Genomic DNA, 24,280 nt, shown 5'->3' with positions numbered 1-24,280 from the left:
CTATGATGTGGTTACATCTTCCCTTTTCACATCATCTCACAGTTTCATTCTGACTATGTAGTTTTTGCTACGATGGCACAATTTTATGCCTCATGTATGCTTGTTGATGTCATCCCTTTTCATTCTTGCCTGTTGTTTGATTCAAATATTTGGACTATTTCATCCTTATGTCATAGCTATCTATCGACCACAAGCGCCACCACACAAGCTAGTGGCTTCAAAATCCCTTTTTTCTTTAAGACAATCAATAAGTGTGTGGTCATATATTTAAATAATAGAAACTTCCTCTATAGTGTGAATGTGGGATTATACATCCTTGTATTTATTTCCTTCTCGCCTTGTGCAAGACATAACAACCACTAGAGATCACTCCAAGACACAAGCCTCCCTTCTCCCATGTTCTGGCTTCCACCTAAAAATACTTGGAGGGAATTCTATGATCATATTTGAAGAATAGTGTTTCTTCCCTTCTATTTGAAAAGAGGGCCATTTCATATCACACACCTATGAGACACAGTATTCACCAATCATTGAGTTGTATTTTGCCTCACACTTGATCTCTCAGAAACTGTTTCAAGGGAATTAATTACATCCATGTTGTGAGTCATTTTCTTGAAAATATATCCCACTCTATAACATCTCCAATTTCCTCCCTTGCTACTTTGCATTTGACCTATATGGACAAATCTTACTATTTAACAAAACTTATCCCATTCATCCATTTTTTCACTTATGCATTGATAAAGAGAAAGAACACTTATTTCTAATGATTTCTATCGAGCTTCCTTCAATACCTCTTCCAATAAGTTTATCAGCTTGCTATGTGGATCCCAAGTATCTACCACTACTGTCAGTTTGGGCATCACTATATGATCTAGAATGTGATGAAATTCTGAATCTAGTAGTAACTTATCCTATATCCAACTACTTAGCACTTCCTTACTCTAATAAGATAAGGCACATCAATAAGAGATGGGCACATCAACCAGAGCATACCCATTAAAAAGTTTTTGTCTACTGCATGTGAGGAAAAGTGAGCTTCCACAGGCCCCTACCATATTTAATCACTCATACCAATATGCATAGAATGAAAATTTTGAAGAGAATGGATAGGGCTATTTTATTCCAATGGTATAGGATGCACAAGTATAAAAGGGGCTTTTGATCTATTCTTATCAATTTTGGGTTCCCTCACAAACTAGTGTTATTGCTTGCAGATTGCATATGGGCTCTCCTTCTTTTTCTGCAATGGTGATGAGGGATTTGGCATCCATTCACATCTCTATGTTTTCATGTGGTAAGTTAGAAAGATAAATGCAAGGCTCTCACCTAAATGCTTCATGCAAATCAGTGATGATAACTACCCTTTATAATAGATATCTAATGATAGAGCGACACCTCTTAATGAAAACTTCAAAAGTTTCCTCCAACACCTTTTTTTTGCAGATTTTTAGGTGCATTATATTGGACAACCTTATAGGTATGCTTCTAGGTTTAACAAATATGATGCATGTGCATTTCCATGGCACCTAGTCTATTTGTGCCAACTAATCACTTTAAAAATGTGAATTTCCCCTCAAAAGATGACATCCTATACCAAAACCATATCAAGATGCCCAATATTCATGCCATGCAAAGATAATATAATCTAATCCTTTTCATATTTCAAAACTCCCTATCATTAAAATTTCATAAAACATAGCCACATAAGAAGTTTTAAGCAACAATTTCTAAGGGGCCATTTCTGATGTGTATTGTGATAAGTGGACCTTTAGATTCTCTCTACTATAATGAAATATCATCTTTATTACTTCTCTATGTATAATATCCATATTATTATTTGATTTTCAATGAGGGTATAGGAACAAAATTATCTTTAATGGTCACAATCATTAGGACCTTTAAGGCAACCTTGCTATCCATAGTATTATATTGATCTGATGGAATTAGTCAAGCCCCAAAGGGGGTCTGGCTAAAAAAAATTCAAATAAAATTTCTAACCCATCAAATTGATCCAATGGACTTTCATCACTAACTAAAATCAATTTTTATCATTGATCCAACCTTTAAAATGCATTTTTACCTTCTTGTAAACTGCCAATTTCATGCCAAGGGGTCTTATGACTAGCCTTAAAAACTAACAAAAACACCTGACTGAGCTCTGAAATATGACATGTTAATTCTTTTTTCCACATTCTTGAACCATGTCAAACTTTTTTTAATGATAGTATCTAGGTCAAAAATATTGACTGTCAAAGTTGCCTTTGTAAAACTGCTTACAAGAAAACATGTCAAAAAACCATAAAATGTGTTTGATTTTGGCTTTGAAAATAGGTCAAACTAACACTTGAGGGTTTGAAAATTGGGGCATTAGTTCACTATCATGAGGAGAGTATAAATCTATTATTTGGGCTCATGATGAATAACTTGGCACATTTAGAAGGTGTTCAAAGTGAGGTACTCGGATTTGTAGAATTGGAAACAATAATAGAATAATAATTTTCACAAATAGAATAAACCTAGGAAAGTGTGCAAACTGATTGGTTAGGACTTGCAAACTGGCATACTTAAAGTATTTTTAGAGTGGAACACAATAGTATAATCCATTTGATTAAGACAATCATATATTTAATGTTATGACATCCCAAATAGGGTTACTGATCAATCTATATTTCTTAACACCAATAAAACTTTACAAATTACATTTGGAATCTCTTTTGAAAATTGACCAAATAGATTTTTCATAGGTTCAAATATGAAACATAACAAGTATCTAACCTCTAGAATGCAATGCAAAAGGAATTTTCTCATTTCAGTCAACCAAGTCAAAGTTACAGCTGGTCAAATAGGGCCTACCAAAATTTTGAATAATTTACATCAGCATGACAATAGCAAACAAGCAACTTTGAGGCATTTAAAACCTAGTCAAAACATATCAAAAAGACTCAAAAATAGAAATATAGGTTCTTTGATATGTGTACTAAACACTCCCAAAGTGGAAAATTGTGAAACATTTTTGGGTGCAAGATATTCAATTGCAAACTAGTCTTCCTATCATTATTTGACACCTACAAAAATGCATATCTAAACATTACTCAAAATGAAACTTCATGGAAAAACTCAAAATGGTAATTTTTCATCAGGGAACACATAGATATGTTGAATTCAATGTGTTAGAAACATAAAAAACCTATTAGGCCTTGAAATGATAATCAGGTATATATGCAAGAAAATGCACTTTTAGGGGCTCAAAATGACTCAAAAGCTTAGAATGGTACTCAAATTGGTGATGCAACTTTGAGTCCCAACATCTCCTATAGTTCAGACAATTTTATCTTGGTATATCCTCTCTTCTTGTAGTGGGGTTGTGAATATTTCACCTAGAAGTCTAGTGTTCTCAAATTCAAAATTTATAGAAGATGATTCTCTTTCTATCACTAGTTGGTACTATGAATGAATAGAGGCACTATCTCTAGGCTTCCATGTGTGGTTAGGATCTCCCTTTTTCTTTTCTTGGTTCTTCCTACCCACATGAGGTAACTCTGTATACAACAATACTTCTTGGTTAGCTTTTGTGAATGCTCTTGTATTTTTCCTTTTTTCTTCCATTTTGAATTAATCACTTTAAGATATATAGAACTAGCTACATAATCTTTGACCGAGTTGCTACCCAATGAAGGGAAAATACTTTTAAAATGGCTCAGAAACAAGAAAGATATCATGGGAAAAGAAAACTCTTAGCAACAGGTCTAACACAAAGGCCCAACATAGAAAATCTTTTATACTCAACACTTTGGAGAAAATAAACTCTATATTGTAGACAAGCCATTAGTCAGACAAAACCAACATCATGTTCCTCCTGATGTACTCGAATGTTTTTTAGATTCTTAAGGTTTGTCGCTAGAAAGAGACAAATACAAATATGGGTAAAAACAATGACTGAAGACATACAAATTATACCAGAGACTATAGTAGTTCAAATAATGGATTTCTTTACACAACTCCCTAGTAGAGTCACCATTTTATTGCCTCCTAATTTAACAGTGCTTTTAACTACCTTTTATAATATCAGAGAAACCTAGGAATGAGCTATAAACCATTATGGGTATTTTGAGAAACAAAATAAAAGGACCAACTAACAAGACTTTGTGGTCTTCTCCACTTTGAATTATACAAGATTCAGGAAGGTTTACCTTAGGAATTTATTCGTATTTACTTTAAAATCAATTTTCACAACATGAACTCCAAAAATAATAGATTGATTTAGCCTTCTTTCTTTTAATTCAATGGCAATAAAGAGATGATAATTAGCTATTTTACCAAACCCTAAACCCCATGAATCAAGTACAGGTTGATGATAATTAGCTATTTTCATCATATGTCTCCATCACCTTTTCAAACTTTACCTTATATTTAAGAAATTTATTCTTGTCTTTGGCAGCTACCTCCACCCAAAAATCAGCCATTTCCTTATTCATTTGAGCTACCTGCTCACTGCCCACTTCTATAATCCTATAGAACATCAAGCTCCATGTATGTTCAAGATCTTAGACCTCTTAGATCCTGGCTTTATCTCTTTTCTATATTAACCATATAACTAAGTCCTTGTGATAATTGTTGTATTTCACCCCTTTATGGGCTTCTTTTGCCTCTTCCTCATTTCTAAATTTTGTTTCTTTTTCTTTCCTCGCTACATCAAAAATCATTGCATTAGAAATATCCCATTTTGGCAGTATTAGTACTCCTAAATCATTCAACAATAGTCTTCCCCTGAAGGGGTTATTTGACTAAATTCTTGCATCAGGTTAGTTTTTATCTCATCCTCTATGTTAGTGTCTTGTCTAGTAGGTTGCTTTACTTTCATCTTTTTACAGTTTTCTTCAAAAAATTCTATATTACTTCTCCACAAAAATTGCATAAAAGCCCTAGACTTTACAAAATTATCATCATCTAAAAACTTTCTTGTTGCTTTCTCTATAATAGGATCAATCTCATTCCCCTTGAAGTCTTCTATAGTAAGGGCTAGAAGTGGCATTGGAGGTTCCTCAAGTGTTCCTTCCTCTACCTCTATTGTAGTTATCAATACATCACCTAGACCTCCCATTTTCATCAATTTATCACTTAAATATTATTCATTATTAATATGGATAGGAGTCTATGAAGGGTAGTATTCCTCAACTTTAGATAAAGATACTTTTTCCAAATTTTTTCCTTTTAGCAAATGATGTTGAGCATGGGCTTTCTAAAAGTTACCTCTTTTATAGTAACTTAATTGTATAATTGCATGTTAGGATAGTGGGCACTTCTTGCATATATTGTATTTGGTCTATCAACTCCTAACACGGTTGAAACAACTCCTAACAGGGTTGAAGCAACTCCTAATAGGGTTGAGTCATTTAATAAGGCCTCATTCTCTAACAAGGACTCAAGACACTATATGTATTTCATAGACTTCTAATAGTGTCAATTGTGGGTATCATCCCCACTAGGGTTCTCCCTTGGATAGGTTTTCCCTAGTTAACAAATAATGATGTTATGCGTTCTCTTTGTGCATGGTTCTATTTACTATTCAACATTTTTGGTTTACTTTCATATGCAAGTTATAAAGTAATTAACAATATTCACTTGTGGGAAAAAGTTTGTAGAATATAGATTTACCCCACCTCCCTCTCAATATTATCTATTTTTAACATCTTGTATAAAGGAATAGGTTGTATATTCACATTTCTAGCCACTAGATATCCAACATTCCTTTGTAGAGTATACTATCCTAGGCTTATTATACCCCACTTACCAATATTTTCTCTACTTTTATGGCTTGGTTTGGGTATACTTGTATTAACATCCTTTTTTGTCATTAAGAGTTTGCATGAACCCAGCAAAATTTTCCACAATTTTATTTATCTTATCTCCCTAGTATTTAATGTTAGCAAGGGGGTCATATTTCTTATCTAAAACTTTAATAAACTCTAAGACCCTACTATATACTTTTCCATTTTTCCTTCTTTATTTATTGTTCTTGTAAACAATATTAAGTTCTTATAATATCTTTAGGAAAATAAACAATATGTTCATATGATTTAGATTTGGTCCTATCTTAGAACATATCATAGAAGCCTTCTACATCAATAAAAAGAGGATTACATTGAGCCATTTGGTATCTATCAAGAAAATTACCTGGATGTCTCTAGCCTCCTTTGGTGAACACAAAATTGTGGACGACTATGAAATTTGGAAAAAAATTCTCTCTTGACCTGCCCACAACTCTCTCTCTTCAATCCCTACTACTTGCCACAAAAAACCAACAATTCCCACCTTTAGAGGCACCTAATATGGGAGGACATGAGGATTCCCTTGGAAACTATATACTTTGAAGATAATAGATATAGAGTAAGGGATAATATCCCCTAGTTATGACTTACTTTCAAACCCTTGTAATTATCCTTGGGCCTAATCAACTCTTTTAAGGGTCAGGGAATCCTAGGGTTGTCTCCAGTCAACAAGATTTGCATGATTCAGGAAAATTATCTATCAAAATAGACAAATGACATTCATGACCTCCCTTTTCATATTAGCACCCAAAGTTGAACTAGTATCTTTGCCATGTCCTCTAATTCTAGTTTTATGTGTTTTTAAAAGACAAAAATTGCCTTGTACATGAACATGTACATCAGTAAGGAGTACCAGTAAAAGGGCTTGTCAACCTTACCCTTAATGATGCCAATTAGTCTATTGTGAATCACTTCATCTAAGTAGGATGAAAAATGAAAAATAGAGCTCATACCATATTTCAGTGTCTAAGAAATCATTAAAAATAGAGACCCTTGGATGTGATCTTTCTCATCCATGCATAATATTTTGTAGAGGGATATATAAAGATCTTGTGCCCTAGGATTGAAATATTTATTTAATAAGGAATCTAGGGTATGAAATGTTACTAGTGAAAGATGCCCTATCCTTAAAAAATAATCTTGCAGTGGCCCTTCCTAAAGGTATATCCTCTAAGCATCGTACCTTCTTTGTAGATCTTCCAAGTCAATTTGTTCATGCCAGGTGTGTATAGGGTTCAGCATGAAAAAATCTTTGATCACTTATGTTATCACCCTAAATAGGTTATCTCTTGCATGGTTCTTCATAACTCTTATTATAGGATCATACCTCTTTTCCAACATTTTTAGTATGTCATCTTCAAATAAAACACCAGGGATGATCAATTTTCCAATGTCGAATTTCCATACATTACTCAATGGAGTATCATGCCATCTCTATGAAAACCACTATTTGAATAGCTCCAAACCACCCATTTTTGCCTATGCATCTATCAACCATTTTTCCTTGTCATAGAAACCTTCACCAATCATCAATCTAGACTTTTGGGGAACTAACTCCTTCCCTTTGGTTGTTTCACTAGTGGAGAGGGGCAATTGTTCTAGAAAATCATCATGTACATTTCCATGTTGATAATCTATCATTATAGAAAAATCCCTTTGTGAAGGCATTTTTACTAATTTAATAAATCTAAAACTACAATTTTTTAGACAATCATAAGTTCAGGCACTTACCCACAAATTTTTGGCTTCAACAAAATAATATGTTCACAATAATTCACTATGTGGAAAACTCAAAAGCTAATCTTTGGTTTGTTGTGCTTCAAATCTCTTTTTCTTTGTAACTAGTTATGGAATGAATCACATATCTTATGCATAATTATTTAACACAAATTTTCTTTGACAAAACATTAATGCTCCAACAATCAAATTATGTATGTTATGCTATGAATTTGAAAAATGGTCATTGATTTGGGCATAATCTGAAAATCATGATTCAAGATTAACAATTGCATCACATTTTACCTAGTGGGACATGTGTTGAAACTTCATATTCTTAATTTGGCTAAAACTCAAGAACTTTCACTATGCAAGAATGTGACCATCCTTGATCCTTTTGCATCTTATAATCATGAAATATATTTTTTGTAATTGCATTCCTTTTATGGACTGGGCCCATCAAGACATGCATCAGTGCCTCACATTCTTTCTTTGCACAAAAAACTTGCCTCTTTATAAGGTCAAAATAGCACATTCGTTGATCGCTAGAAAAAGATGGTTAAGATTTTTTCCTGTGGCTATCTATAAAATATGGCCCTAATGGACACGTGGCCAATTCTCCAATTCTTGCTTTGAATAAACTTTGACCACCTTCATCTTGTGAGAATGTGATAGCCATTGATCACCTAAAGATTTGAAAACTAGAAGAAAACAATAATCTTTGTTATACTCAGTATGCATAGTGAATAAAAACATGCCAGCTAGAAACCTATGGTGATAGCATCCTTTTGTAACTTATAACATAGGCTAGTCCCATAAATTCCATGTGTCAACATCTCAAATTCTCATTTTGGCTAAACATTTTTCATTTTGGCTTTGCAAGAACATGACTTCCATCAATCTTGATCTGAATCTACAGCTAAAAAGATGCTTGCCCTTCAGGGTGCTTTGAAAGTAGTATGGACCCACAGGGAAACTTGTCCACTTCTTGTATTGTCACATTTTTAAAACTGCTTGCAACTTCATCTTGCAACAATACGATAGCCCTCAATCATCACTTGAATCAATTATCAGGGAAGAAAGTTAAATCTAACTTAAAAACTAATCTAGGTGTGATAGTTGGCACATTTCAACAAAGTACACTATAGTAATAAATTATGGCCCCCTACTAGGACACACATCAACCTATCACATTCTCACATTTCTTAAACACTGAACACTTTGAGTCCACGAGGATGCATCACATGTTGATCTAGAAGGATATCAATGGCCATCATAAAACAAATAACTTATGTATTTACTTAGGTCCCACAAGACAAGTGTCATTCTATCACTTTCTTGCTTTGGTTAAAGGCTTTACATCTTGAATTTACAAGAATGTGATGTCCATTGATCTAGGAGGAGATCAATGGCTATAATAACAACTCACTTGAAATGTTATGAACTAGGAAAATACTAGACATGAGCTGACCACAACACAACCTTGGGTTAAAACTAAGTTATGAACTAGGGAGAAATAACAATTTCATGAATGATTTTAGAAATGACCATAGAAAAACCTTAGAATAATTTTTTTTTAAAGGAATTAGGGAGAGAGAACCATATACCTATGGCTTTCAATCTCCTACATCAAAATGATACTCTATCATTCTAGAGTTGGGATCCCATTATTCTATAGGCCACCCCCTGATTAGCATAAAGACACCCAAGCACACATGCTACTAGGTTCTATTTGAATAAATCTCATCATCTAAAACCACTGTTCTACCAAATATAGTATAGTACATAATATGAGTTAGTTTAAATTTGGTTGCTGGATATATTTGTACAAGGGATTTTAAAAATCTTTTGCCTCAATTCAAAAAGGTGTGGAATTAACAATTTTTCAAACCTAAACCTAGGCACAAAGGACATTAGGGAATAATAATTAGGGATTTTTTAGGCATGAATGATCAAGAGGAATGCAACCCTAGTTGCTTACATGGGACAAACTAGAAATTCATTATAAAATTTAAGGGTTTCTACTAGGTGAAAAACTAGGCAAACATATTATATGCCAATCTCCTCATGCTCCTGATTATTATGTTGTTGCCCAATCTTTTTTAGAAAATCAATAAACACAATAGGAAGAAGGTGAAGAAGAAAAGATTCATGAGGATTTGGTATGTAATATGATTAATTTATGTGATAATGGTGAAGAATCTAACCTAGAAGATTCTAAGATTGATGTTAGTAGTTAGAGACATATATATCAATTGCATCATCAACAAGTATTTTCAGATGATGATGATCAAAATGAGAATAGGATGTGCAATATGATATTAGACTTTGAGCATATGAATTTGATGAAACCATCTAATGAATAAATTTACATAATAATTGATAAAATGGTAGCCCAAGTTCACAGTACTTACAATCTCATAAATAGGACAATAAATAATACTTTTGAGAACTAACTTTTATTAAAACATAACTCATAAAAGACATAACTCATAAAATTGGTGATAGGAACAAAGAGTATAATCTAGCGACAGTCAAGGTCAAGGACAATAAGAACAAGAAATGGGAATTCAGAAAGAAAGTACAGTTTTAAGATGTAGAGACACTTGAGGTCAATACATAAGAAAAGAAAATAAATCTTGATGTCATCAGACAAGTGGATGAACCTACTACTAAAGTACAAATAGCTAGAGGTAATATTTTAAAACCTATTGTATATGATCCTGTAGACATGATTTCCACATTGCCACAAATTATTGTAGAGTCCCTTTATTTGAGATGTTTAGGATAGAAGAACACAATAATGAAGTTCTTTCTTGATTAGGAGGAATTGGGAATAGTAACATTGTTGACAGGGAGTCATCAATAGGAAAAGAGATACCACTTATAATGAAAGAAAAGGAAGACAAAGGAGTCATGTCCCAAATACCCCAAATGTATTTGGATAGTTCAACTGCAGAATATATAGAGAACACTAGACCCTTCTTCTCTAGTCTAATCATAAATGGCAGAATCTTAAAAAAATGCATGATTGATTCAGGAGCATCAAATACTTTCATTCCATTTAAAATAATGGAAGCCCTTGGTTTGAAAGTAGATACAAAGTAGGGTAGATGCACAACCATGGATGCCAGAGAGGCCCCTGTCATTGGAAAAATTAATATATTTCCTTTTAAACTAGCTACTTATCGTGATGTTGACTTAATAATGATGGTCTTAGTAGTTGATATTCCTCCATAGTATGGAATGTTTCTCTCAAGAAAGTGGAGCACTGAAATGGGAGGTAGCCTACAATGTGATCTATCTTATACCACATTTCATATAGGAGATAAAGCCATTAAGGTTGACAGAGAACCAAGAGTTTCCCACATGCTTGAAGACAATATTGATACAGATGCTACTTGTTTTCTAGATACATAGGTGAATGCTTTCAAAGCTGAAATCACCATTCAAGAAATTGAAAGCCCAGTCCCATTAATTTCACAAGAAACAACAAAATTCTTGGAATCTTAGAATCTTTGGACTGTGTATTTTGATGGGGAAAATGCTAAGGATAGATCAAGAGATGGATTAGTTTTTCTATCTCTAAATAAGAATACTTTAAGATACTTATTCAGCTTGAATTTTACATGTACCAATACCATTGCAAAATATGAAGCATTGTTGCTTGGATTGAAAGTGGTTGCAAATCATGGTATCAAAAAATCACATTTTATTGGTGATTATGAATTGTTTTTTTTTAGAGTAGGGTTGTCATTGCACCAAAAGACCAACCTGTCAATGTTTGATACAACCACTCAAGTTATAGTGCTTAAGCCTTTATCACAAATCTTGAGGAGAGCACTAAATTTTTTTCCAAAAATCTCTTCCTCAATGTTGTTTGAGGGTCTGAGGATTTGAACCTATGACCAAGCTCTTATACCACTTATTAGAGTGGGGTTGTTGTTGCACCAAAAGACCAATCTATCAATGTCTAATACAACCACTCAAGTTATATTACATAGCAGGTAGTTAAGCCTTTATTATGAATCCCAAGGGGAGTACTGAACAAATTTCCAATAGTTGTATCTCATATAAAGGAGACATATGCATCCAAGAAAAAGAGGTTGAAATAGTATATGATTGTTGTTTGGGATCAAATTGAAGCATTTTATGATTGTGGTATTTCTCGGATGGATAGGAGTAACAATAAGATGGATGACCTATTGGCCAATGTAGCCATTCAACTTGATGACATGTGATTTACTATTTTTTCTCATATTGAAATGTAGAATAGGCTATAAATTCCTGATAACATAGATAACTAGCAGGTATTTGAGGATGATAGAGATATCTTGAATTTTCTCCTCAATGAAGATAAGTACCATGGCAAAAAATAAGACTGTAATACTTTGGTTGAAAATATAGATGCTAAGAAGACCAATTTTTGCCAAGAAATTTTGCAATTAAAATCAAATAAAGTTCCCAAAGGATTGGTGGTATTAGAGAGTGTCTTTAACAATCAAGCTAGAGTTCACTTAGAGGTCACAGACAAAAAAACACATGATCTTGAAGAAGTAAACCTTGGAACAATTGAATCGCCCAACAAGGTGTACATTGGTAAGACTTTTTCTCCTACAATTAAAAAATCCTTAATTGATTTTCTTACAAAATTAAGGAATGTCTTTGCATGGTCATATGATGAGTTTAAAGATTATAGGGAAGACCTTTTTCAACATGTAATACCACTAAGAGAAAATGTCAAACAATTCAAACAAAAGAAAAGACCTATTAATCCCACATTAGCCCCCAAAATGCAAGAAGAGCTTATGAAGTTGAGAGATGGAGGGATAATTAAGTCTATCATACATTCTTCATAGATGTCCATACTAGTTATAGTTAGGAATAAAAATGGTGATATTAGGTTGTGTGTTTATTTTAGAAATTTGAACATTGCTTCCCCAAAAGATAATTTTGGCTTGCCAAATATGGAGGCTATGTTGTAGTATCTAATAGGTTTGAATTAATGTCCATGATGGAAGGCTTCTTTGGATTCAATTAAGTGTTGGTTGATGAGAAGGAGCAGTGCAAGATAGCCTTCACTATTGAAAGTACAAATGGGAAATGTATAATTTTGAGGGGGGGGGGGGAGGGGTGAATCAGATGTACTAATCTTTAACCAATCAAACTTTTAACTTCAAAACAATGCATGCACAAACATACTGAAATAACATGTAATGTAAATGCATCCACACAAAAGCTTAACACTAGATATGATTACCCAAAAACCTTCTGATGAGAAGATAAAACTAGGGTGGCAATGACACCCACAATTCTTCACTACTGCAGCAATAAAGTTCACCTATTAAGGCTTACATGATTTGACCATTCTCATGATCTACCCTATTAAAGGCTTACAAAGGATTGTTAAATACTACCCCATTAAAGAATTTTAATACCCTATTAGAAGTGTGTCTAGCTAAAGGGCTTTAAAACACTCACTTGGAATGTCACCCTGTTAAAGGATTTCTCAATGATTGTTAAGTCAACCTTAATACAAAGGATTTCATCCTACTGATATAGTTGTTAGAAAGTATAGTAGAATGTTTGATCTGATACACTTGCAATCTAATATTGCTGATTTTAGATCTTAATTTAGTCCTTCTTGATTCTCTCTTATCTGATATGAAATTGTTGTAACTTGGATCCTTTGTTCTACTAATTGATTCTGCAGTTCTGTCATTCTTCTAAGTCACCTTGAATGTATGCTGATCAATTCACCCCTGTCACTACTATCATCACCTTCTCCCATGCATTCCTTGATGCTTTCTCTTGCTTTTAATTATGGAGCTTTGTCTCTCTTTAAAAAGACTTTGGTGACTTAGGGTTAGGTATGAATCTATGATTGAGATTCATCTTGTATATGAGCAATGTTAGTATGCTAATAGAAACCAAATTCAAATAAAGCTTCTACAAACTAAAAAAAATTCATAAACTTCAAGATAGACTAAGATGAGCTCTCAATTGAGAATATGAGCCATTAATGGGCTCTCTCAATAAGAAGCTCTCTTGTTGAGTGGCTTTGTTTAAATAGATAGGATGTATGCTCAAGCTTATGCTTCAAATGGAGTTGGAATTTGGGTGTGAGTGTATGGTTTTGATGTAAAATGGCTTCTTAAAATGGAATTATGATTTTACTTCATGGATTGTGTTAAAATGGCTTGGGAGAGGATTCCTTAAATAGGCAAAGGGCTTGAGGGATCAAGGGCTAGGATGCAAGGATGGGAAAAAGCTTATGGAAGGCTCAGATTGCATGAGAGGAGAGCACATGGATTGTGCTTCCTTACAGCCAATCAAGGAGTGACACATGTCACAAGGTGAGAGGATGGAAGAAAGGGGAAGGATGAGTCAACAAAGGAGGCTCAAGGGATAAAATCTTCATAAAGACCCTCATAATGGCTTGTAAGAGCAATAAAAGGGCTTGGAAGAGTCATTTATGGCCTAGTGGGCTTCATAAAGTTTTATGGTTGGGATATTTTGAAGGAGATGAGAGGAATTTTGACTTGGGCTTGATTAGGAAGTTTTTAAGCTTGCTTAGGCTTGTGCAAATGATTAGAGGATGGATTAGGATGGTTTAGGATTAGCTTAGGGATAGGCAAGTGGATGGCATTTAATGAGGGTGGGTGAAGGAGGAGATATTTGTTAACTTTGGCTTGGGTTAGTAAGTCTTAACCCATGTTTAGAGAATGTGACAAGGTTAGGAGGGGATTAGGATTAGGTTTAAAGACATCTTCTAGAAGAGTCTAGACTTTGGATGAGGATAAAGACTTTCTAGAATAGTCTAGAACTTCCTAGGATGAGGATGAAGACTTTCTAGAAGAGTCTAGAACTTCTTAGGATGAGGATAATTTAGATTTTTAGGAAATAAATAAAGTTTTATTTATTTCAAGGGTTTGGGTTGAGGAGATATTTATTAAAACTTTTTTAATAAACATGAGGATTAATATTTAATCTTAATTAAATATTTTGAGTTGGGATTAGGGGTAGGAAATGATGGGATTAGCCTTTAATCAAAATTAAAGAAGAATTAGAAGATTTTGGAAGAGGTTAGTGGTCTTAAGGAAATTGGCCAAGTTTTGGGCAAAAAATGATTTTTTTATTTATTTTGGGTTTTTTGGTCAATTTATTAATTAAATAATTAATAAATAAGAAAATAATGTTTAAATAAGATTTAAACATTTTTGGGAGGGATTCCTTAATTAAATATTTTTAATTAAGATAAAGGGATTTAATGCCATAAAAATAAATAAATTAATTAAATAATTAATTAATTAATAAATGATGATGTCATTAGAAATTTTTCAAAAAATAAAAATACTTTATTTTCTAAAGGTTTTTAGGTGTCTACATTTTGCCCCTCTTTGATGTGATGCCGCAAGTGGCATGGCATCAAAGATAAGAAAATAAAATGCCCAAGGCTAGAGGAGAAGAGGAGAGAATGGACTACAAGATGCCCCCTCAAGAAGGCGGCGGGGAGAGAAAGCGAGGCTCGACGACTTCTTGAAAAGTACAAGAATTTGAGATGAGCAAGAAGACTCAGATTGGCTTAAGAGAAGAGGTTTAGTTAGCTCAAACTCTCACTACAGGAGAATGATAAAGGGAGAATTAGAGGCACAAGAGGAAGAAAGCTTAAGATCTCAGGGATTGCAGAGGATGAAGGAGCAGAGCGCTATAAAAGGAATCCAAGATGGGGAGATGGATGAGGGGATTAAAACGCTGATGCAATAGGATTTCAAAGAGTCAGATTGGTGGAAGATGGGTTTCAGAGATCCCTAGGACTAGGATTGTGGATCTCGAAAGATGAGGCTTGGTGGATTGATTTGGATTGGTGGATCCCTAAGACTAGGATTGTGGATCCCTAAAGCTAAAGGTGAGGAGTGATTCAAAGAGATACTAAGGCATAAGCTGGGGTAGGAGAGACAGATGCTGGATATGGATGGGGGATAATGGAGATGAAGGAAAACCATTGAAGCTTTTTGAGCAGGGGGATACTTCAAAGAGAAGTGCCACCATGTAGTTGAGCACTAGATTTGCTATAGGACTATTGGTTAATTGCCAAGGTTACCAAGAACATCAAGGCCTTTTCACCAACTATCCAGAGGACTGACGGACTAACTCAAAACAAACACGCAAGGATTTCCCCAGCATCACACATGAATCTCAAAAGAATCAGAGTGGAACCGACACTGGCTAATCCACAAGCAGCAAAGAAAAACAAACAAAAGACTTGATCAAGACCTTACGCCCAGATTGCCCATTCGTAGTATACCATGATATAGAAGATTGTGGCAACTTTGAGGAGGGAACAAAAAGATTGTTTGGAAAAGATACTTCAAGACCCAAAAGGGAAGATTCCAAATCAAAAGAAACTGAAAATCCAAAAGAGAACCGTTTGCCAACAAGATGGGTAGGACGAGGTGCTAACGGACCAAGATCAGACATGAGGAAAGCTATATCCTACAAGGATCTATCAGAGAGCACCTAAGCTGATGGAGCTGGGTGAGTGATGTGTCTGGCAAGCTGAACTAAGAATGATAACACTTTGGTGATAGGAGATCTAGCTAAAGGATGCATTGGAATAGCTAACCAAGATGTGCGATGTGTGCAAGATGCTGATCAAGGAGGAAATGACACAAAAGCTAGATAGATACAATGGTACTAAGCTAAAGAGGATGTACAAGCTGATGGACCAAGATAGTTACAAGTAGGCAAAAGCTTAAGATGATAGGATAGCGAGATGGTTCGATGTTGTGCAAGATGCGAAAGCTAAGGGTGGGGTGATAGCGAAAGATATGGATTTGGAAGGATGCATCCAATGATGATGAGAGATTTTGTGACCAAGGATAGCTAGAGGAGCAGGATGAGATGGCTGGATAGGATGGTAGATAGCTAGGATTATGATGGATATAAAGAGATGACATTGGGTTTGCATGAGGATAGCCTAGAGGTGGATACCAATGACAAGGGAGGATGGACAAGACAAGATCTCGAAGGAATATAGTGTCCCCAATCAGAAGATAACATGCGGAAGGAGGTATTATGATGGATGTGATAGGATTGAAGCTAGGATGGAAAAAGCTGAAGGGGCTAGGGAGATGGATGATAGCTGGGATGGTTGGCTGAAGTTGTAGGAGATAAGTGGATGGTGTGAGATGGAAGATGGAGGGTGGAGGATAGGTGGATAGATTGGAAGATGGAGTTGGATGTCAAGAGATGACCAAAAGCATGAGAGTGATAGGCTAAGCTAGGGATGGCGAGATTACGCATGACGCTTGTTTGCCAAGTTTTCATCATGGTACTTGTCCAAGGCACTTGAATTGCCAAGTTTTTACCATTGGACACTTCATTTTTCTTTATTTTTGTTGAATTTTTGACTTTGGACTTAGCTGGAATGATTTTGGCTTTCTTCATCTATTTTGGCTTTTTTAGGATTTTTCACTGGTTGTTGGAATGTTCAATTTTGTTGCTAGCTATTGGTACACTAGATGTGTGATTTATGCAATAGATTGGATTAGATGGGATTGATGGTAGGAGATGGAGGGATGAAAAGGTTGGAAAGGAGCATGAGATGGGGATGCTTGCAAGAGCAACATTGGCACATGTTGGGACAGGTGTGAAAAGAGCATATGGGGGATAGATAGTAGATGCAGGGGTGATGGAGGATTTGCAGAAGTGTGCTTGGGGATATAGGCACCCAAGATGGAGTTAGGAGATGGGGGACATGAGTCACTGGATGGAGGATTAGCAATGGTGGATGCCATTATGCATTGGGTTTCAACTTTTTTCTTTGGGATCCACATGGTTTTGGATTGTCTTTTGATTCAATTTTTTCTTTTTGGAGTATGTCTTTTAGAATAGACATATGATTGCCTAGGATGTGGATTTTTAGCTTTATGCATTTTGAATTTGGCATTTACATTGTTGTGTTAAGATTTTGGAAGATGGTTAGGAGAAGCTTTGTGAGATGGAGAGGATATGGGAGATCATGTAGGGGGGTGATGATGGATGATGTGCCTCAATATGTGCCTTTGCTGATCTTGCATAGGAATGGAGGGAATAGGATTTGAATGATGGCTGATAGGAGGATGGAGGATGGTAGATTTTGGGTCATAGGGACCCAAAATGGATTTAGCGGATGAAGGGGGGATATGGTAGGTTGTTTTAGGTTGCAAAGATGGTGGAGGGGGGATGCCATAAGATTTCTTGAAGGAGTGATGGGAGGCTGGCATTGGGGGTTTGGAGATAGGCTTGGTTTGGGGGTGTGGTGTACCAACAATTTTAGATGGTGAGCCTTTGGATACATATCCAAGACCATGAAATCCTAGATTTTTTTGTGCAATAATAGGCTTTATGATTCCTTGCTCTTGTGGTCCTAAACCTTGACCTTGATAATGCCATCAATTGAGCATTTGAACTAGTTGAGGATACTTTTTGCTTGCAAAAAATGGTGGAAGTGTTTTATCAGATGTACTGCAATAGGGAGATACTATTCTTAATTCTCTTGTTGAGAGGAAGCCACTATGGATGAATGTAAGTGAACCAAGAGGGTATATTATAGATGGTGAAATAGCTTGGATAGGTGGTAAGATGGAAGCATGGAGTGGAGGAGATGGTAGGATAGGATCTTGATTTAGCTGATGGGATGAAAAGATATCCTGTAGTAGAGGAGGTATGGCTTGAGGTTTTGGAGATGGAGGGGATAGTGACTGCACTATGGATGGAAGACATGGTACGATGATATCTTCATTTATGCTTTGGGGGATGTCAACATGCTTTTGGGTAGGATCTTGGTAGGATTGGTTTGGAGTGGATGGTGTGACAAGAGGTGAAGGGATGGACTCTTCAAAGGCAGCGGATGGATAGATGGGAGATTCAATAGTGGAGATGGGTGAGTAGAATATGGATGCATAAGGGTCATTATGGGAGATTTGGGAAATGCTTGGAGGTGATGTGGATAGGATTTGGAGGGTTTTGATAGATGGTGGGATTTTGATGCTTGCGGGAAGTGGAAGGATTTTAAGCAATTTGATGGATGGTATGGGGATGATAGCTATGGGAGATGGAGGTGACACCATAGATGGGGAAGCTTCATTACTGACTACTTCACATGGTTGGATTAGATGACATGGCTTATCGACTGCCAGAGGTGACTTTTCTTCCTTGGAGACTCATGTGTTGGAGGTGGAGGTGGATTGACAAGAATAGCTAGTGTGATGGGGGTGGAAGATTGGAAGCTTGGTTGATTGGGTGATGGAGGAGAAGCTGGGATATTAGATGGCATGACTAGATAGTTTGGAAGAATGCATGGATTTTGTGGGATGCTTGGGGGAATGTTTTTAAGGCTTTCAATATACCCATCATAGTCAACAAGATTTTCATCATCATTGGAATAGGAGGTGGCGGGAGCAAGGACAATACGACTGAACACATCATGATAGGTTTGGGATTTCATGTTTTGATGATGAGCTGGATGGGGATGGGGTCTTGCATATGGATGACCATAGAAGCTCATGGTTGGATTTGGATTATGCATAGATTTTGGATTGGCTAATGAAGGATTTCCTAATGAGATTCAAAGTTGTATGACATACCTAAGGAGGATTGGCTGGAGATTTTTGGCTTTCTTGTGGATGGAAGACTTCAAGGGCGTGCTATCAAAAAGTAAGAGTTTTGCTTTCCTATGCACTGGATTGGTGGAGATTGTGTCAACTTAAGGATAGACTAATGATCCTATGGGCATGACACGAGATTGACCACTTGTGGATCCCAACCTTTAGCTCAAGGTGATGAGGGATAACAAGTGACAAAGCTAGATTACCCTAGACAAAGCTCTATCAAAGGGATAACCTTGGTGAGGCTGGTGGATTGGTCGGATTGATTGGATAGAAAATTCTAGGAGAATGACAACAACTCTCTAAAGGCTTGGGTGTGATTTTGGATTGGGTTGCTAGCTGGCTGGGGGGATGATTTGGATGGACTTTGGATTTGGGATTGTTCTAAAGCAAGGAAATAGATAGATTTAGTTGCAGCGGGGGAGCTTGGATGATTTTTTGATGAGGCAGTGACTACGCTAAGTATGTCTTGAGTTGGGAGATTTTTTCTTTTTTGGAATTTTGACCAAAGTTGGCAAACATTCATTCAAAAGCTATGAACAAACAAGCAGACAAAATTTTGGAGCAAGCACGTCAAACACACCAACATCCTAGGAAGCTTTCTACAAGGATGAAATTTGTTATAGCTAGGGAGTCCTTGATATACGCAAGGTACGTGAGGCCCAAATCCATAGATGAAACCAAAAAGATGTCACACAGCCGAGAGGAGCAGTAACCCACTTCTCCTCTTTCACTTCTCAAGGGTATAAAGTTCCTTGAGGCTTAGCCCGAGTGACAAAATCTTGATTCCAAGAGAGGTGTCTTTGGACTCACCTCCTGATTTTTATACTCTGTCGGAATGCTAAAGTTGAGGTCATCCCAAGGGGTGATGAAATCCCCAAGAAGGCCTCCTAAAAAGTGTAAAATAAGACCACATACATGATCTTGGGCTTTAAAAGACACGCGTTCATTCCAATTGATGATTTAGATTTTGTAAGCTATGATTGAAGACACTTGTGATTATGGCATACAATGTTCATTCCAATTTGACAACATCGTTAGCATAATAGAAGTTGAGAGATCGTCAACATAAGAAATGTGAGCGTCATTGAAAATGCATCAAAACCATGCGATGTTCATTTAGGTATTCAAGATTGAGTGTGAGTTTGTTTTAAGCCTAAAACAAAGATATGTGAAACTCTATTTGTCAAGCACATGCCCAGAGGCCCTCCACGTCAAGAGTTTGTTCAATTTTAATGTCCAAATGAAGTGTTAGCGAGCCTAATGTGCATTCAAGAAATTTTCTAAGTTAGAAAAACTAATAAAAACACAAGTAAGTGAAGTTTGATCTTTGTGGAGCACTTAACACCCTCTTAGGTGGACCCATCCCCATAGATGGCGCTGAGATTGCAACCAATGGTTAAATTGATGGGTGATTAAAGAGGGTGAGTCCAACTACAAACTCACTTAAAGTGTCTTTATTTGGTTTTTATAATTTAGGAAGTTCCTAGAATGTAGATTCTTTTTATGCCCCAAAAGATGAAGTGTGAGTTATTGTAATGATTAATTGACCTTTTGCATTCAAGATTAGATTTGTTGTTTTAATCATGCATTCATAATAAAAACAAACTTGATTTTAATCCATGGCACTCAAGAGTGATTTTAGCAACATGCATTCAAAGACAAGTGATTAAACATTCAAGTTTTTTCCTTTGAGCATTCAAGATTGAGATTTTGTGTGTTGTTTTAAAGATCATTCAAGATTGTTTTGGACTCAAAAGTGAAAATGACTCTTTGGACTTTGGTTTTCATTCAAGATTTTGTGTTCTAGTTTGCATATTTTAAGCCCAAAAATGATATTCCTAGATTGTTTTGGTGCATGAAAAACCTAAGAAACATTCAAGATTTTGCAACAAGACATTTTTTTGGAACAAATAACAAAGCTTTTAGGACATTTTTTGGCAACCATTTAGGACTCTTAGTTTTCATGAGATTTTTAAAAGAACTTTAAAATATTTGCAAATGAGGTTCATTTTATCCTTGATTGATGCTTTGAGTTTGATTTAGATTTTAGTGTGCACTTAGTGTTGATTTTGAACCTTTTGAAATGGAAACTTGAAGTTCTTTTTAAATTTCCAAAAATGAAGTGTTCCTAACTTTGCATGAATGCATCTAAAACCTTGATGTTGCAAGGATGCGAATGATTGGATTGATTTAGTTTCACTTGTTAAAAGATTTTTTTTTTTTTGCAAATTTTTAGTTTTTAATGGATTTAAGTATGATTTAGTGGTTCATTTTAAGCACTAAAAAGAAGTGTGTATGATTTTGCTTCCTTAAAAAAAAAATGGCCAAGATCTCCCACAAGAAGAAGAAGAAGAAGTAGATGGAATAAGAAGAATATAGACAAGAAGAGGAAGAAGAATTCCAAGTACTTTGTCAACCTATAAGCTTGAAAAATCTGCAAACACTATGAGATAGACTATGAGTTCCTTTGTCTTCTTCATGCTCATGTGGACCTACAAAACCAATTTATACAATTCCACCAATCACAAAAACAAGCAAAATTAGCCAAAATTAGCAAATGACATACAAATCTTGACTAAAAAATATAATGAAGATGACCCATGCAGGGTCCCACCAGGCGTGCCAAAATGTATATGAGTAATGATAGTATGCTAATAGAAACCAAATTTAAATAAAGCTTCTACAAACTAAACAAAATTCATAAACTTCACGATAGACTAAGATGAGCTCTCAATTGAGAATATGAGCCATTAATGGGCTCTCTCAATAAGAAGCTCTCTTGTTGAGTGGCTGTGTCTAAATAGATAGGATGTGTGCTCAAGCTTATGCTTCAAAAAGGGCTTCAAATAGAGTTGGAATTTGGGTGGGAGTGTATGGTTTTGATGTAAAATGGCTTCTTAAAATGGCATTATGACTTTACTTCATGGATTGTGTTAAAATGGCTTGGGAGAGGATTCCTTAAATAGGAAAAGGGCTTGAGGGATCAAGGGCTAGGATGCAAGGATGGGAAAAAGCTTATGGAAGGCTCAGATTGCATGAGAGGAGAGCACATGGATTGTGCTTCCTTACAGCCAATCAAGGAGTGACACATGTCACAAGGTGAGAGGATGGAAGAAAGGGGAAGGATGAGTCAACAAAGGAGGCTCAAGGGATAAAATCTTCATAAAGACCCTCATAATGGCTTGTAAGAGCAATAAAAGGGCTTGGAAGAGTCATTTATGGCCTAGTGGGCTTCATAAAGTTTTATGGTTGGGATATTTTGAAGGAGATGAGAGGAATTTCGACTTGGGCTTGATTAGGAAGGTTTTAAGCTTGCTTAGGCTTGTGCAAATGATTAGAGGATGGATTAGGATGGTTTAGGATTAGCTTAGGGATATGCAAGTGGATGGCATTTAATGAGGGTGGGTGAAGGAGGAGATATTTGTTAACTTTGGCTTGGGTTAGTAAGTCTTAACCCATGTTTAGAGAATGTGACAAGGTTAGGAGGGGATTAGGATTAGGTTTAAAGACATCTTCTAGAAGAGTCTAGACTTTGGATGAGGATAAAGACTTTCTAGAATAGTCTAGAAATTTCTAGGATGAGGATGAAGACTTTCTAAAAGAGTCTAGAACTTCTTAGGATGAGGATAAATTAGATTTTTAGGAAATAAATAAAGTTTTATTTATTTCAAGGGTTTGGGTTGAGGAGATATTTATTAAAACTTTTTTTAATAAACATGAGGATTAGTATTTAATCTTAATTAAATATTTTGAGTTGGGATTAGGGGTAGGAAATGATGAGATTAGCCTTTAATCAAAATTAAAGAAGGATTAGAAGATTTTGGAAGAGGTTAGTGGTCTTAAGAAAATTGGCCAAGTTTTGGGCAAAAAATAAATTTTTTATTTATTTTGGGTTTTTTGGTAATTTATTAATTAAATAATTAATAAATAAGGAAATAATGTTTAAATAAGATTTAAACATTTTTGGGAGGGATTCCTTAATTAAATATTTTAAATTAAGATAAAGGGATTTAATGGCATAAAAATAAATAAATAAATTAAATAATTAATTAATTAATTAATGATGATGTCATCGGGAATTTTTCAGAAAATAAAAATACTTTATTTTCTAAAGGTTTTTAGGTGTCTACACATCTAACTTTCCCACTCAGTTCCTTCTATTTTTTTGATTGGTTGCATGTTGATCAAATAGGGAATCCAAATAGATTTGATCTTATCTTCAAAGCTTTAAGATCTATCCATATGTTGGATCAAAAATGGTTTACATAGTTGTTTGTGCCATCACAAACAACTAGGTCAATTTTGCATTACTCGACACTTGTTGATACTGATGCTTAACACATACTATAATTCTGTCTAGCTTGGCACTTGAACTTGCTCAACATCTTTCATTTACTTGGCACTTGAACTAATTGTCACTTACTATTTGCTTGGTACTTTATTTACTTAGCACATGATTTAACACTCATTTCAACTTGGCTTTTATACATATTGTACTTAGTATATGTTACTAGCTCGGCATGAACTTAGTAAGTTTGTTTAATTGTGTTGACACTCAATTGTAAAAACCAATTTTGAGATCAACAATCTCCCCCTTTGATATGAGTGGTAAAAAAACTTAACTATACATGATGAATCTAATCTTCTCAAGTATAATATACATCCAATTCAGTATATATACAAAACTTCAAAATGTATTCATAATTTTATAAAGAACTATGTACCTCAAAGTTTTATAACTCCCCCTGAGTTAATGTGTCTTTGATATATCCAAAATCTCTTTGAGTAGATTTTCCTTTGCTATAACTCTTTGACTTCAATCATTATGATACTCTTTATCTGATGTGTTCTCATATCCCTATTTTTGCTTTCTTTTTATTTTCTCCCTCTTTCTTCTCTTTATTTATTTTGTAACTTCTTTTGTAATTCCCACTTTCACATGTCCCCCCTTGCATAGATATTTCTCCCCCTTTAAATACTTCTCTCCCTTTTTGACACTGATGTCAAAGGGTTTATACACTAAGTGTATATTTATCCAAGAAGTTCTTGTTAACTTCCATTACAATCTTCAGAGCAGCA

Source organism: Cupressus sempervirens, chromosome 3, assembly GCF_028749045.1.
Source record: "Cupressus sempervirens isolate cs-2001-9-10 chromosome 3, ASM2874904v1, whole genome shotgun sequence".
Classification (NCBI taxonomy): domain Eukaryota; kingdom Viridiplantae; phylum Streptophyta; class Pinopsida; order Cupressales; family Cupressaceae; genus Cupressus; species Cupressus sempervirens.
Note: the sequence above shows the minus strand (reverse complement) of the source record.